Source organism: Eriocheir sinensis, chromosome 24, assembly GCF_024679095.1.
Source record: "Eriocheir sinensis breed Jianghai 21 chromosome 24, ASM2467909v1, whole genome shotgun sequence".
NCBI classification, from domain to species: domain Eukaryota; kingdom Metazoa; phylum Arthropoda; class Malacostraca; order Decapoda; family Varunidae; genus Eriocheir; species Eriocheir sinensis.
This window is the reverse complement of record NC_066532.1, coordinates 17,990,127-18,006,610: the sequence shown is the minus strand read 5'-3', so window position 1 is coordinate 18,006,610 and position 16,484 is coordinate 17,990,127. Positions and strand designations below refer to the sequence as shown.

Here is a 16,484-nt window from a genome sequence, read left to right as displayed (position 1 = left end):
TAAAACCGTTTATATATTTTCACAGTTCAAGACTTTTAATATTACTGCTAAGATCAAATTCACTTCTCTACACTCAACAATGGCGACCCGTGGTGGAGTGGTTAGCGTGCCTAGACGACGAATCCGAGGCCCCAGTTCGAATCCAAGCCCGGCAGTTGGCGCGCATCTCACCCAGCTGTTCGTCCTCCCTTTCGGGCTGGTCGGTAAATGGGTACGTGGGACACCTGGGGAAGGTAAACTGTGGTAACCCGGAGGAGGAGGAGGAGGAGGAGGAGGAGGAGGAGTGGAGGAGTGGAGGAGGAAGAGCTTGTGGTGGTGGTGGTTGTGGTGGAAGAAGAAGAAGAAGAAGAAGAAGAAGAAGAAGAAGAAGAAGAAGAAGAAGAAGAAGAAGAAGAAGAAGAAGAAGAAGAAGAAGAAGAAGAAGAAGAAGATCAAAAACAACAACAATCACGAAGAAAAAAAAAACGAAAAAAAAGAAAGAAAAAGAAAAGAAGAAAAAAAGTTAAAGATCAAAAAAAAAAACTCACACCGTCGACTTCCAAGGAATGACTTAGGAATTTGTAAGAAGAAAACGAGCCGCGGGATTTTAATGAACGCGTTAAGACAATGATTATAATGAGTTTGAGATGTCCCGGGGTGATGGGCTCTTACTCACTACAGGCTCAAGGGTCAGTGTTACGGAGATGAGCACTGAGGCCACGCGCTGCTATAGTGTATGCCCCCAATTTTACATGACCTTACTTCACACTCATCATCATCATCAGCGTTATCATTTTTATTTTCTTTTTACTTAACATTCTACTTTCCTTCTTTTACTTTCTTTTATTCCTCCCTACTCTCCTTCCTTCCTTCATTCATATTTTTCCTTCTTTCTCTTTTCATATTTTCCTTCCTTACTTCCTACTGTTCTTTCATTTTTCTCTTCCTATTGTTTTTTCCTTCCTAATTTCCTTTCTCTCTTCCTACTTTCCTTTCTTGCTTCCTTCCTTCCTTCCTTCCTTCCTTCCTTCCCCCTCCCTCTAAAAACGTAGACGGGAAGGAAGGAAATAAAGAAAAAGGAAAGAAAGGAAAACACGAAAGGCACAAAGAAAGGAGCAATAAAGGAAGAAAGGAGAAAACAAAGGAGCCAGGTACGGAAGAAAGGGGAGGAGAGGAAACAGGGAAAGGGAGGGAGGGAAGGGAGGGAAGGAGGGAGAGGGAGGGAAGGAGGGAGAGGGCGGCGAATGCAAAGCGGGAACAGAAAAGGTTTAAGATGAAAAGGGAAGGTGACAATGATGGAAAAAGGGAGGGAAGAAAGGGAGAGAAGGGAAGGGAGAGAGGGAGAGAAGTTAAGGAAAAATTGAAAGGTAGGCGGGAGGGAGGGAGGGAAACGAGGCGGGGAGAGAGAGAGAGAGAGAGAGAGAGAGAGAGAGAGAGAGAGAGAGAGAGAGAGAGAGAGAGAGAGAGAGAGAGAGAGAGAGAGAGAGAGAGAGAGAACGCAAAAGAACAAAAGAGAACGGAAAAACGAGAAAAATACATAAGCAGAGAAAAAAACGACAAAAAAAGGACATAAACAAAAGAAAATAACGAGAATAAACAGAAAAACCTTCCATTCGTCTGTCTATCCATACACACACACACACACACACACACACACACACACACACACACACACACACACACACACGAGACACCCAAAAAACAACAAACAGACAGACATACAAATCCACAACAAACACACACACACACACACACACACACACACACACACACACACACACACACACACACACACACACACACAGGCAGACACAGACCAACAAACAGACATACAGACAACCATCCATCCACACACACACACACACACACACACACACACACACACACACACACACACACACACACACACACACACACACACACACAGACAAACCAACAGATAGGCGGACACACAGACCAACAAACAGACATACAGACAACCATCCATCCACACACACACACACACACACACACACAGGCAGCGACATGGCCGGCCCTGGGCGTGGTCATGTCAGGCTCCCTCCGACACCTCGCAGCTGCAGCGCTTGTTCACAGCTGATAGCCGGTGAAGCGTGAGCCGCCGCCTTCCCCCGCGATCCCTGGCTCAGCTCCATCCCTTATCGGCCCGGGGGAGGGGGGGGGAAGGGGGGAAGGGGAGAGGGTAAGGCCGGCTGCAGGGGGAGATAGGGGAGAGAGGAAAGGTAGAAAGGTGGGGAAGTAGAATGGATAAGAAAGGAAAGGGGAAGGAAAGAATGGATAAGAAAGGAAAGGGGAAGGAAGAGAAGGGGAGAGGGGAAGAGAAGGGGAAGGGGGAGGGGGAAAGAAAGGGGGAGGCTAGCTGTACGGGGTGATAGGGGAGAGAGGAAAGATAGAAAGGTGGGGAAAGTAGAAGGGAGGATAAGGAAAGGGAGAAGAGGGGAGGGGAAGAGAAGGGAAAGCGAAGGGAAGGGGAAAGGAAGGGGGAGCCCAGCTGTAGGGGGAGATAGGGGAGAGAGTAAAGGAAGAAAGGTGGGGAAAGTAGAAGGGAGGATAAGGAAAGGGAGAAGAGGGGAGGGGAAGAGAAGGGAAAGCGAAGGAAAGAGGAAAGGAAGGGGGAGGCAAGCTGTACGGGGAGATAGGGGAGAGAGTAAAGGAAGAAAGGTGGGGAAGAAGAATGGGTAAGGAAGGAAAGGGGAGGAGAGGCGAGGGGAGAAAAGAAGGGAAGAGAATGGGAGAAAAGGTGGAGGGGAGGCAAAGGGAAAGCGACGGCTGAATGGTCAACATGCGCGCAACACAACCCAAGCAAGATGGCTCCAATATAAACACTTGTCTGCGCCACTAACAGACTGGAGCCAACCATTAGACCCCATCAAGACAGTCTACCGTTGCAACAGACTGAACGTAACAAGAATAAAAAAATGTCTGCTTCGGGGTGATAGGGGAGAGATAAAAGATAAGGGTGGGTAATTATCAGAGAAGAGGTGAGGGGGGGGGAAGGGTAAAAGAGAAGAGGGAGAAGAGAGTTAGCAGAGAAGATAGGTAAGAGAAAGAGGACGAAAGGGGAGGGTACGAAAGGGGAGATAGTGTAGGGATGGGGGAGAGGGAGAGTTAGCAGAGAAGAGAGCTAAGAGAAAGGGGAGGAAAGGGGAGGGCAGGAAAAGGGAGAAAGTGTAGGGATGGGGGAAGAGGGAGAGTTAGCAAAGAAGATAAGAGAAAGGGGAGGAAAGGGCAGGGTAGGAAATGGGAGAAAGTGTAGGGATGGGGGAGAGGGAGAGCTGGCAGAGAAGATAGGTAAGAGAAAGGGGAGGACAGGAAAGGGGAGAAAGTGTAGGGAGAAGGGAGAGGGGAGAGGGTAAAGTTAGCTGAAGGAGAGAGGAATGGGAGGAAGGTAGAAAAGGAAGGTTAGGAAAGGAGTGGTCTGCCTAAAACAGCCCATACGTACTAAATAGGTTAATCAGACCCCAGTAAGTCCAGCCAACACACAGCCCCTAATATAGAGTCCAAACAGACCCAGGAACCAAAACAGCCCCAATTGCCTACACAGCCCCCATGCAGTCCTCCAGCCTACTCAAACAGCCCTCAGTATAGTCCAGACAGACCCAGGAACCTAAACACAGCCCAGGTACCCCTCATAGCCTACTCAAATAGCCCCCAATATAGTCCAGACAGACCCAGGAAACTAAACAGACCCCGTAGCCCTCACAGCCCCCATGCAGTCCTCCAGCCTACTTAGATAGCCCCAAATATAGTCCAAACAGACCCAGGAACCTAAACACAGCCCCCGTAGCCCTCACAGCCCCCATGCAGTCCTCCAGCCTACTCAGACAGCCCAAAATATAGTCCAGACAGACCCAGAACTCGAAAAACAGCCCCCCAGTAAGTCCCAGAGCCTACACAGCACTTCCAACACCCCCACCCACCCCCTACAACCATTGTCATCATCAGCTCTTAATGACAACAGACAGGACACTGCTCGCTTCTGGTTCGTCTCCTGCTGCGCCCACACCCTGTAATTAGGTCTCTCTCTCTCTCTCTCTCTCTCTCTCTCTCTCCCCTTCTTCGTTTCTCTCTTCGTTTTCTTTCCAAATCATTTTCCTCTTTTAATATTTTCTCTTGATCTTTATTTATTTATTTATTTTCTTTCAAATTTCTGCTCTTTCGTTTTTTTCTTCTATTTTCCCTTCGTTTATTTTTTTCAAGTTCTATTTTTTTTCGTTTTTTTTTCTGGACTTTTTTTTCCTTTCTTTCTTTTGTTTTTATCTTCTTTTATCCTTTGTTCATTTTTCCCTTTCGGTTTATTCACAAATTCCACTGTTCTCATATATTTTCCTTTCCTTTTGTTTATTCTTTTTTTTTTTTACAAATTCTGCGAATTCGTTTGGTCTCCGTTTTCCTTCCAAATTATTTCCTTTATTTCTCTTACCAACTTTCTTTTTGTTTTTCCTTTTCTTTTCACATTAGGCGCCTTCGATATTTTTCCTGTTTTCCTTTGCTTATTTTCTTCTTTCAGTTTCTTTCACAAACTCTAATATTTTTTCCATCTCCATGATTTCTCCTTTTCTTTTCGTCCAAATTCTGTTCCTTCATTTTTTTTCTATTTTCCTTTGCTTATTTTCTTCTTCCAGTTTCTTTCACAAACTCGTATTTTTTCCATCTCCATGATTCCTCTTTTTCTTTTCGTCCAAATTCTGTTCGCTCGATTTTTTTTCTATTTTCCTTTGCTTATTTTCATTTTCCAGTTTCTTTCACAAACTCGTATTTTTTCCATCTCCATGATTTCTCCTTTTCTTTTCGTGCAAATTCTGTTCGTTCAATTTTTTTCTATTTTCCATTGCTTATTTTCTTCTTTCAGTTTCTTTCACAAACTCTAATATTTTTTCCATCTCCATGATTTCCTCTTTTTCTTTTCGTTCAAATTCTGTTCGTTCAATTTTTTTCTATTCTCCTTTGCTTATTTTCTTTTTCCAGTTTCCTTCACAAACTCGTATTTTTTCCATCTCCATGATTTCCTCTTTTTCTTTTCGTTCAAATTCTGTTCGTTCAATTTTTTTCTATTTTCCTTTGCTTATTTTCTTCTTTCAGTTTCTTTCACAAACTCTATATTTTTTCCATCTCCATGATTTCTCCTTTTCTTTTCGTCCAATTTCTGTTGCTTCGATTTTTCTCCCATTTTCTCTTGCCTTTCAATTTTTTCACCGAATTTGACTTTATTCTATTATTTTCCTCCCCCTTATCTTCTTTTTTTCTTCCCAAACTCTACTCCTTTATCATCCTTTCTTCTTCTTTTCTGCCCTTCCTTCATCCATCAATTGTTATTATATTAGAGATGAAGAAAAATATTATTAGTCTCTTTACTACTGTCATCATCAGCCTTCTTGCACATACTGAGCAGAAAAGGAAAGCAGAACATAAAAGAGAATCGCGCAGAGCAGGAATTATAAAGGAATGAACAGAATGAATAGAGAAAAAGAATATGGAAAAAGAAGAAAAGTGTAAATAAGAGAAAAGATTAAAAAGGAATGAACAGAATGAATAGAGAAAAAGAATATGGAAAAATAAAAAAAGAACGTACATAAGAGAAAAGATTAAAAAGGAATGAACAGAATGAATAGAGAAAAGGAATATGGAAAAAAGAAAATAATGTAAATAAGAAAAAAATTAAAAAGGAATATAAAAATAGAAAAAAATATGAGAAACAATAAGCAAGAAATAGAGAAATATAAATCCTAAACAGAAGAGGAAACGACAGAAACGAAGAAAAGAACAGCGAGAGCTTGAAAAAAAAAGAAAAAATAATGAAAACAACAGAAAAAAATAAAGATGTGTAATCAAGAAATGAAATGAAAAACAGCAAAAAAAAAGAAAAACAAAATGTAATAACTGAGATAAAAAAAAAAACAGCGCATAGCATGAATGAAGAAAAAATGGAGAACAGGAAAACAGGGGAAAAGAAAACAATATAAAGATAAATTAAAAAAACAAAGATGAATAAGATTAGACAGAATAGAGAAACAAGAGGAAAGAGTAAAAATAGAGGAAAGAACCACAAACAACATAAAAAAAAGAAAACAATGAAAAGGAAGAGATGGAAAAGGGAAATGAAAAAAAAGAAAAAAAAGCGGAAGAAAATGATAAGACGATGAACTTGTAAATAAAAGAACGGGAATAAAAGAGAAAATAACAGGAATAGCGAAAAAAGAACACTGAGAAAAAATAAAGAAGAGAAAAGGCAGAGAACAAGAAAGAAAATAAAAACAAGATATCATTTAAAAGGATGAATAAAAAAGAATGATAGAGAATATAAATAAAACAGGGAAATAACAGAGAAAATTGAAGAAATGCAAGAATGAAAAGAGCGTAAAATGGATAAAGAATAAAGAGAAATGAGAAACGAATATATGTGAGAAAAATAAATGAGATAAATAAATGAAAACAAAGAAATTAAAGAAAAGTTAGAAAAAGAGAAAACAGACACAGTAATTAGGTTGATAAGGAAAGGGAACAGAGGAAGAAAATAAAGGAAAGAATAAGGAAAACAGCGTGAATGATGAAAGACAACAGATAAGAAAAAAAAACAGGAAAATATATAACAAACATTAGCAAAATATAACACAGAATAAAATAATGGAAATAAAGAATGAAGAAGTAGAAGACAAAATAGAAATATCAAGGTGGTAGAAAAATAAAAGAAAAGTAGGATGCAAGTAGAGAAGAAATGTAAAATAGAAAAGGAAGTTGAAGAAAAATAGGGAAAAAAAAGAAGAGAAAAAAAAGGATTGAAGTAGAAAAGAAATACAGAATAGAAAAAGAGGTTGAAGAAAAATAGGATAAAAAAGAAAAGAGAAAAAGAAAAAAAAGGATTGAAGTAGAAAAGAAATACAAAATAGAAAAAGAGGTTGAAGAAAAATAGGCAAAAAAAAAAAGAGAAAAAATATAAAAAAATACGAAACCAAAAAAATTAAAGCAAATGAAAAAAATAAAACAAAGCAGGAAAGAAATAAAACAAAAAAATCAAAGTTGAAGAAAATAAGTAAAAAAAAGAAAAGATACGAAACAGAAAATTCAAGGATGACTAAAATAAAATAGAATAAGTAGAAAAATATACAAAAAAAAATCAAGGAGGAATAAAACCGGATATTTTTTAATCAATACGATCTTTTAAAACTTATGAAGATCCACTTTTTTTTCCGGGTATTTCTTTCACCCCATCGGTCGGTGCAATGCGTCCATCAACCTTAATTACCGAGACAAAAAAAGGCTTGCAAAACAGCTGAGTGGTTAGGAAGCGGGACTAATATTAGGCTTACATTCTCAAACACCGGAGCACACACACACACACACACACACACACACACACACACACACACACACACACACACCGTAATTGATTCCCCTTTCGGCCACCTCTTCGGATTCTTTACATGAGCAGCAAGTAGCGGGCTTTTTTTTATTATTATTGTTTCCTTTTTTTTGTGCCCTTGTGCTGTCTCCTTTGCTGTAAACACACACACACACACACACACACACACACACACACACACACACACACACACACACAAACGGAGAAAAAAAAACAGGCATGAAAAAAAGAAAAAAAACAAGAACAGATAAATAAAAACAGGGAAAAAATAGAATGTAAAAAGATAAAAAAAGATAAAAAAATTAAAACGAAAGATAAATAGAAAAGAAAAACAGAAAAAAAAGAAACAGGCACAAACAGAAGAAAAAAACAATAAAGAATAAAGAAATAAAGCAGAATAGATGGAAGAAAAGTTATCAAGAAATGCAATCAAGAAACACACACACACACACACACACACACACACACACACACACACACACACACACACACACACACACACACACACACACACACACACATTGGGTAAGGCTTTGGTGGAGGCTGTTGTGAGTATTTCCAAGGATGAGCAGTTTCTAGATCGGCAATGATAATAAGTAGGCCTATATTATCATACATTTCGGAGCTCATCACACACACTGGATAAGGCTTTCGTAGAGGTTGTGTGAGTATTTCTAAGGGTAGTTTTTTGTGTTGGTAAGGCTTCCGTAGAGGTTGTGTGAGTATTTCTAAGGGTAGTTTTTTGTGTTGGTAAGGCTTTCGTAGAGGTTGTGTGAGTATTTCCAAGGGTAGTTTTTTGTGTTGGTAAGGCTTTCGTAGAGGTTGTGTGAGTATTTCCAAGGGTGTTTTTTTGTGTTGGTAAGGTTTCCGTAGAGGTTGTGTGAGTATTTCCATGGATAGTTTCGTGTTGGTAATTAGTAACGTTTCTTAGGCTCATACCCTCAAACATTGCGCGGCTTTCACATTCCCATCTGGTAAAACTATCGTAGAGGAGGTAGAGTGTATGTACTATTTCCGTGGGTAGTTTTATGAGCCTAGTAATAGTCTGACATGGCTTCTGCACCAGGCTTTGAATAACTGCAATCGTAAGTGAACTTGAATGAGATTATATACAGAATTTTGAGTAATTATGATCGAAATTGTATCTGAGCGTTTAAATGAGAGTTATTGTAATAGAAAATGAGCGTATAAATTCAACTTTAAGACCCTAAACTATACTGACCACTAAGCGTAAATTTAATAGTTTATATTCCCTTTCTTTGATTTGAGGAAGGAAGGTATAGAAAGGAATGAATGAATGAATGAATGAAGGAAGGAAGGAAGGAAGGAAGAAAGAAAGAAAGAAAGGTGGGAAAGGAAAGGAAAGTATTAGACAGAAGAAAATTCATGTTAGCAAATAAGAAAAGTAGAAATGTAAAAGGAAAGAAGGAAAGAGGAACAGAAAGAAAGATACAAAGGAAAAAAGAAAAAGAGAAAAGGAAGGGAGGAAAAAGAAGTAGACGATAGAAAAATGAAAACGAAAATAGCAAATCAGAATAAAAGGATAAAGATGATGAAAAGAAAAAAAACAGAAAGAACACGGAGAGAAAAGGAACAGACAGACATAGACGGAACATTAGAGAAAGTAGATTAACAATATAGAAAATGATAACTGAGTAGATGATGAACAGGAGGAATAGAGAAAGCACAAATAAAGAAAACAAAGATGGTGAAAAGAAAAAAAACAAAGAACACAGAGAGAAAAGGAACAGACAGACATAGACGAAACATTAGAAAAAGTAAATAGATTAACAGAATATAAAAAATGATAACTATGCAGATGATGAAAAGGAAGAATAGAGAAAGCACAAATCAATACAACAAATAGACAAAGACGAGATGATACAGAAAGTGAATAAAATGAATAAATGAAGATGAGTGAATGATGAATAGAGAAAATTGAAAGATAACACAAGAAAAAAAGGAACAGACATAGAGAAAGGTTACAGAACACAATACAGGATAACAAAGGAAGGGAATAATAGCAAAGCGTGATAACAGAGGGAAGAACAAACAGAAGAGGGAGAGAGAGAGAGAGAGGGATAGCCCGGCCGAGCGAGCGCTATACACATGGTAATGCCTGGCGCTGGGGGCGGCCATCTGAAGGCTCCTGGAGTTACCTGGTAAATGGGAGGCTTCTTGATGGTACTCCCTTCACCTCCACCACCACCACCACCACCACAACCACCACCACCACCATTTGAAGGCTCCTGGAGTTATCTGTTAAATGGGAGGCTTCACCACCACCACCACCACCACTACCACCACCACCACTACTACCATCACCATCACCACCAACAAGAACACCACCACCACCACCACCACTACTACTACTACCATCACTAACTTAACTATACCCCTCCACCACCACCACCACCACCAATAACAACATCAACATCAACCATAACAACACTACATCACCTTCATCACCACCTTCCTTCACCTCCATTACTGTCATCATCCCAAAAATCAATTGACCGTATCTCCACCACCACCATCACCACCACCACCTACTGTTACTACTACTACTACTACTACTACTACTACTACTGTTACTACTACTACTACTAATAATAATAATAATAATAATAATGTAAGGGATTTTTTATCATTCTATATTTTATCATTCTTTTTCTTTTTCTTCTTTATCTTTTTCTTCTTCTCCCTGTTCTTCTATTCCTCTTACCTCTCCTCCTCTTCCATCTCCATCACCACCTCCTCCTCCCACCATCAAAACTATTACTACTATTACTACTTCCACCACCTCCATCATCTCCACCACCACCTCCACCACCTCCACCTCCACCACCACCAGTTTACACGTTTAAGTACACAGATCCACTTAACACATTCATAACCTTACCTTACCCCAATCACCTCCACCACCTCCACCACCACCACCACCACCACCACCAGTTTCATTCCCACGAGAACCCTCCATCACTGCACCCCCCTCCACCTTTCCCCCCCCCCCCACCACCACCACTTTCAACACCGCCATTTTCAACACCACCACCACCACCGTAACACCCTCATCATCACCAGCCACTATCTTTCCATCACCATCACCACCACTAATGACACGCTCAGCACCACCAATCACATCCCGGCTCCCTCGTCACCTTTTCAACACCGCCTCAATAGACATTGTATATACATCACCAGTAACACCGATTCATCACCACCACCCTGCTACCACCACCATCTTCATCACCACTACATCAAGAGCCTCATCACCACACACTGCCACCACCACTACCACCACCACCACCCTTACAATCATCACTAAATCACCACCACCAAACTCCAACCATTACACTAGACACCACCACTACCATCACCTACCAATACACCAACACTATATATATACCACCATCACCACCACCACCACCACCACCCGGGCACACGGTCAGACAGGTAACACATAAATCCACAGGTAATCACGCGGCAGACACAAGGGTTGTATTTTTCTCTCCTGGCGACGCTCCGAGGTGATTTAAAGGGCCTGGGCGAAGGGGGGGGAGGGGGGAAGGGGGCTAGTGATCTACGAAAGGCATAGCGGCGAGTCTTGTTGGTCTTGTTCGCTCTGATCGTTTTGCGCTATTTACATGTTGAGAGTGTGGGAAGGGAAGGATGGGAGGGAGGGAGGGAGGGAGATAGAGGGAGAGAGAGGGAGGGTGAGTAAGTGAGGCTGGTCTTGAGATTGCTTGGGTTGATGGTGTGTGTGTGTGTGTGTGTGTGTGTGTGTGTGTGTGTGTGTGTGGGGGGTTAACACTTGGAGAGATACTTTTCTCTTTTCCTTTTTTTCTCTTATACTTTTCTTTTCTTTTTTCTCTTAAACTTTTCTTCTTTTTTTCTCTTATACTTTTCTTGTCTTTTTTCTCTTATATTTTTCTTCTTTTTTCTCTTAGACTTTTCTTCTTTTCTTCTTTTTTCTCTTAAACTTTTCTTCTTTTCTTTTTTCTCTTATACTTTTCTTCTTTTTCCTCTTATATTTTTCTTCTTTTTTCTCTTAGACTTTTCTTCTTTTCTTCTTTTTTCTCTTAAACTTTTCTTCTTTTCTTCTTTTTTTTCTTATACTTTTCTTCTTTTCTTCTTTTTTCTTATACTTTTCTTCTTTTTTTCTCTTATACTTTTCTTCTTTTCTTCTTTTTTTCTCTTATACTTTTCTTCTTTTCTTCTTTTATCTCATACTTTTCTTCTTTTCTTCTTTTTTCTTATACTTTTCTTCTTTTCTTCTTTTATCTCATACTTTTCTTCTTTTCTTCTTTTATCTCATACTTTTCTTCTTTTCTTCTTTTATCTCATACTTTTCTTCTTTTCTTCTTTTATCTCATACTTTTCTTCTTTTCTTCTTTAATCTCTTATACTTTTCTTCTTTTCTTCTTTTCTTCTCTCTTTTCTTTTCATGGGGTGTTGTTATAGTAGGATATCAATGTATACATTGACTTCTCTGGCAATGAGGTAAAAAAAGAAACCTATAGAGAGATATAAACACCTTTTTTTCTCTCTTGTCTTCACCTCTCTTGTCTTCACCTCTTTATGCGTTTCTTAGATTCTTCTCTGGCAATGAGGGAAAAAAAACTATAGAGAGATGAACCCCTTTTCTTCTCTCTTGTCTTCTTTTTTCCTCTTTAAGCGCTTCTTAGATTCTTCTCTGGCAATGAGGGAAAAAAAAAACTATAGAGAGATTAACCCCTTTTCTTCTCTCTTGTCTTCTCTTGTCTTCTTTTTCCTCTTTAAGCGCTTCTTAGATACTTCTCTGGCAATGAGGAAAAAAACACCTATAGAGAGAGAGATAAACACCTTTTCTTCTCTCTTGTCTTCTCCTCTTGTCTTCTTTTTTCCTCTTTATGCGCTTCTAAGATACTTCTCTAGCAATGAAGAAAAAAAAACACCTATAGAGAGAGAGATATGAACGCCTTTTCTTCTCTTGTCTTCTTCTCTTCTGTCTTCTTTTTCCTCTTTATGCGCTTCTTAGATTCTTCTCTGGCAATGAGGAAAAAAAACATCTATATAGAGAGAGATTAACACCTTCTCTCTTCTCCTCTCCTCTTCTCTTATCATTTTATCCCTATTATCCGCTTCTTATATGTTTCTCTTAATCTTTTGCGAGGCGATATATTTATAATCCGTGTGTTAGGACAGGCAGGATGCGTGAGGTAGTTCTTTTAATGTCACCAGGAAAGTCTTGAGGAAATTGAGAGAGGAAATGCCAAACAGACTCGAGGCGTGAAATTACGTGAAACTAAAGGATGAGTAATGTTGGTCCAGATGTGAATGATTTGGAATTTATAAAGGGGAAAAATAAAAAGATAGAAGGAAGGAAGGAAGGAGGAAAGGAAGGAAGGTACAGAAAGAAAGAAAGGAAGGAAGGAAGAAAGAAAGAAAGAAAGAAAGAAAGAAAGAAAGAAAGAAAGAAAAGGAAAAAGAAAGGAAAGAAGAAAGAAAGAAAGAAAGAAAGAATGGAGGAAGGAAGAAAGAAAGAAAAAAAGAACGAAAGAAAGAAAGAAAGGAAGGAAGAAAGAAAGAAAGAAAGAAAGGTGGGAAAGGAAAGAAAAGTATTAGACAAAAGAAAATTCATGTGAGCAAATAAGAAAAGTAGAAATGTAAAAGGAAAGAAGGAAAGAGGAACAGATAGAAAGATACAAAGGAAAAAAGAAAAAGCGGAAAGGAAGGGAGGAAAAAGAAGTAGACGATAGAAAAGGGAAAACGAAAATAGCAAATCAGAAAAGGAATATAAAAGGAAAAAAGACAAAAAGTATAGAAAGTTGAAAAGAGAAAAAAGGAGGAAAAAAAAGGGTAAGGGAGGAAGGAAAAAAGATGGCTAAAAAAAAGAAAAAAAAAAGCAAACATATTCCATCTAAATTTTCTATCACAAAAAATAATATACACAAAAAATCTTAATTATTCTTAATGTTTGTAAGTTATCTCTGACCACACTGACATTAATATTCAAACACACACACACACACACACACACACACACACACACACACACACAAACACACACACACACACACGGAGCTCATGATATTGGCGATAACGAACACACTAATAAATAAATAACGTCTGTGTATGTCTGTCTGTCTGTCTGTGTGTGTGTGTGTGTGTGTGTGTGTGTGTACCAATAACACAGCTGGTGGCTCGTCTATGCACGGTGGTCCAGGCTTCTAATCATTTGCTTTATAACATATGCTGAAGGACACCCACGCCTCCATCCCGCCTTCTCATCGCTAGTAAGTGTTTAGCAAGATGTCCATTAAACGATATCTTACACCCGCGCCTTGGAAGATCAAAATAGCTTGTCCTACATATCCTGCTTATTACTACACTTCTTTTGACGGTAAACGAGGCAGCTCAAGGGCAAAAAAAAAAATAGAAAACATAAATAAAGGTGGAGTTTCAGCTATTCATGTGATTATATTGATGAAGGAAAGAAGTAGAAAAAGAAAAATAGAAAGATAAAAAAGTCTACCACAGTTCAAGAGGGAAAAAAAAAGCGAAAAAGGTAGAGTTCTCGCTATTCCTCTTCGTGTAAATAAATGCCTCACAGCTTCTTATAAATTTCGAGTCTTCAAATGATTCTAATACAAACTGACCCCTTGAAACTGACCCCTTTTTCGGCCACCTCTTTTGACTATTTTTAGGAGCGGCGAGTAGCGGGCTTTTTTTATTTTTTTTATTATTGTTTCCTTTTTGTGTGCCCTTAAGCTGTCTCCTTTGCTGTAAAAAAAAATGCGACAAAAAATCTGAATACAACACTTGCATTTTTTGTTGTTATTATTATGATGTTGGTGAAAAAAAAACTACTTAAAACTCACATATTCAAACGTTTCTTTTTGTTTTAGTCACCAACATCAGAACGACCATTGCAATCACTATGTTTCTGTTAAGAATGCAACGTTTTTTTAATAACTGGAAGGAAGTTACGTCACGCATATTGAATCTTTAGACGTGGTGTGTATTGCAACATATGACTTTCATCTTAAAAATCTCAATAGTCTTCCAATGCTTATAAGATCACAACTAAGCCGTATGACATCCTTAGAACTTTAGATGCGTCTTCACTGTTATGATTTTCTTCAGAACACAAGGCTTTTAATACTTGGAAGAAAGTCGTCACACATATTTTGAGTCTCTCGTATACTGCCTTGAGCGTTTCGTAATATGCCCATTAAGCGTAACCCGACACGCCCTGCTCGGAACACTGCACTAACTCATCACTGGCCCACTAATTTCATCCCCAGCGTCACCGAGTCCTCGTCATGTTAGTGTTGACGGGAACCCAACACTGCACGCAACACTCCCCGGCCTCAGCTGTGTACAGTTTTACCATCAACACCGCCTCGCGTTCTCTCTTATTAATGTTTTGGTTTTCGTTAAGTAAGACAACAGAAATAACCGAGACGTTTCCTTATCTTGTTATCATATTTAGAAGACTTGATGTTATGCTGTCAGTATCTTCTGGTTTTAATATACTAATAGGATCAAATACTCTTTACTATATATACAGAAAGTTATCATCTATATTTATTAGATTTTTATTATGCAAGAGATTTTGTCACTGAAATAGAAGACTCAATACGCTTTTGCAGGTTCTCTTACGTTCAATAGGATCAAATTTCGTCGGTGTATATATGTAACTTGTGGTCATGTTCGTGATAATAACATAACTCACACCTACTTATAAATTTCAAAAGTTTTCGAATGCCTTCAAAATAATTACCTTTCACACTCTCGTTAGGGCATTGTTTATCATTCTTACGGTTATTTTAAATATTAGTAAAAATATAAATAAGCACATCTACTAAAACAGAATACTTATGTTTTCCTGAGTTCTCTGATTTTTAAAGAGATCAAATCCTCCTTTTACTCTACACAAGGATTCTGGACAAGACAAGATAGGACAATAATAGATGGCGCCACTATAAAAACGCTTGCCTGCGCCATGACGGGCTGGGGCCGAATACCATCCAGGCCCCTCAAGAAAGCCTACCGGCGCTTATCATTACACAAGAGAAAGAAATAACCGAAACCTTCCTTTATCTTGCCACTAAAACAGAAGACTCAACACGCTTTCGCTAGTCTGTTTTTTATCCTTTCTTCAATACGACTTTACGGCTTCACGACTTGAACTCTTTAAACAGGAGCGTAGCAGGACAACGCACTCCCGAAATTGACCTCTTTTTTGGCCACTCCTCTTAACTCTTTTTTATAGGAGCAGTGATTTGTGGGCTTCTACTCATTATTGTTTGTTTTTTGTTTTGTTGTTTGCCCTTGAGCTGTTTCCTTTACTGTAAAAAAAAAAAAAGAAGGGATCAGATACTCTCTTCATTATGTACAAGATTCCACGACCTATTTAATGCTCCTTAGCGTGGGCGAGTGTTTGTAGTGTGTGTTGAAAGGAATCTAATACTGTTTGCTTACAACGCTCAAGGACTTTAAGCTGTTTGGAGTACCTCGATCAACACCATCTCATTGTCTTTGTTTTGTTTTTGTTTTGTTTGCCTTACGGTTTTATTTTTTATGATTTTTTTTCAATTTTTTTCATATTTTACGATCCTGATTTTTGCGAACTTATATTTAGGTTTTATTTTTTACGACCTTTTTTTATTTTTTCTCACATTTTACGATCTTGGTTTTTGCGACCTTATATTTAGGATTATTTTTTTACGACCTTTTTTCATATTTTACGATCTTGATTTTTGTGAACTTATATTTGGGTTAGGAAAAGAAGGAGAGGAATAAGCAATGGATAACAGAGGAAGAAAATGAGGGAACGAAAAACACAAAAAAGAAGAAAAAGGAGGAAGTGAAAAGATGGAAAAGGAGGAAATGGAAAGAAGACAGGAGGGAAAAAAAAGGAAAAGAAGGAGAGGAATAAGCAATGGGTAAAAGAGGAAGAAAAACAAAGGAACGAAAAACACAAGAAGAAGAAAAAGGAGGAAGGGGAATGGAAAGAAGAGGAGGAGGAAGAAAAGAAGGATAAGGAAAACTGGATAAGCAAATAATGGATAGAAGAAAATGGAAGGACGAAAGAACACAAATAAAAGGAGGAGGAGGTGGAAGAAATGAACAAAAAAGA

The 16,484-nt window shown here is 38.5% G+C and overlaps 1 protein-coding gene and 1 long non-coding RNA gene across 2 annotated transcripts in view; both read left to right on the top strand.

Annotated features, from left to right (window-relative positions):
* The window catches only part of LOC127003005 (homeobox protein GBX-1-like), a 41,014-nt gene that overhangs the window by 11,575 nt on the left and 12,955 nt on the right, over positions 1-16,484 (top strand). The gene's annotated exons all lie outside the window — the stretch shown is intronic.
* LOC127003006 (uncharacterized) lies at positions 4,705-9,144 on the top strand. The gene is made up of 2 exons (XR_007756823.1): positions 4,705-8,178; positions 8,233-9,144. It is a non-coding gene; the product is annotated as an uncharacterized LOC127003006 (long non-coding RNA).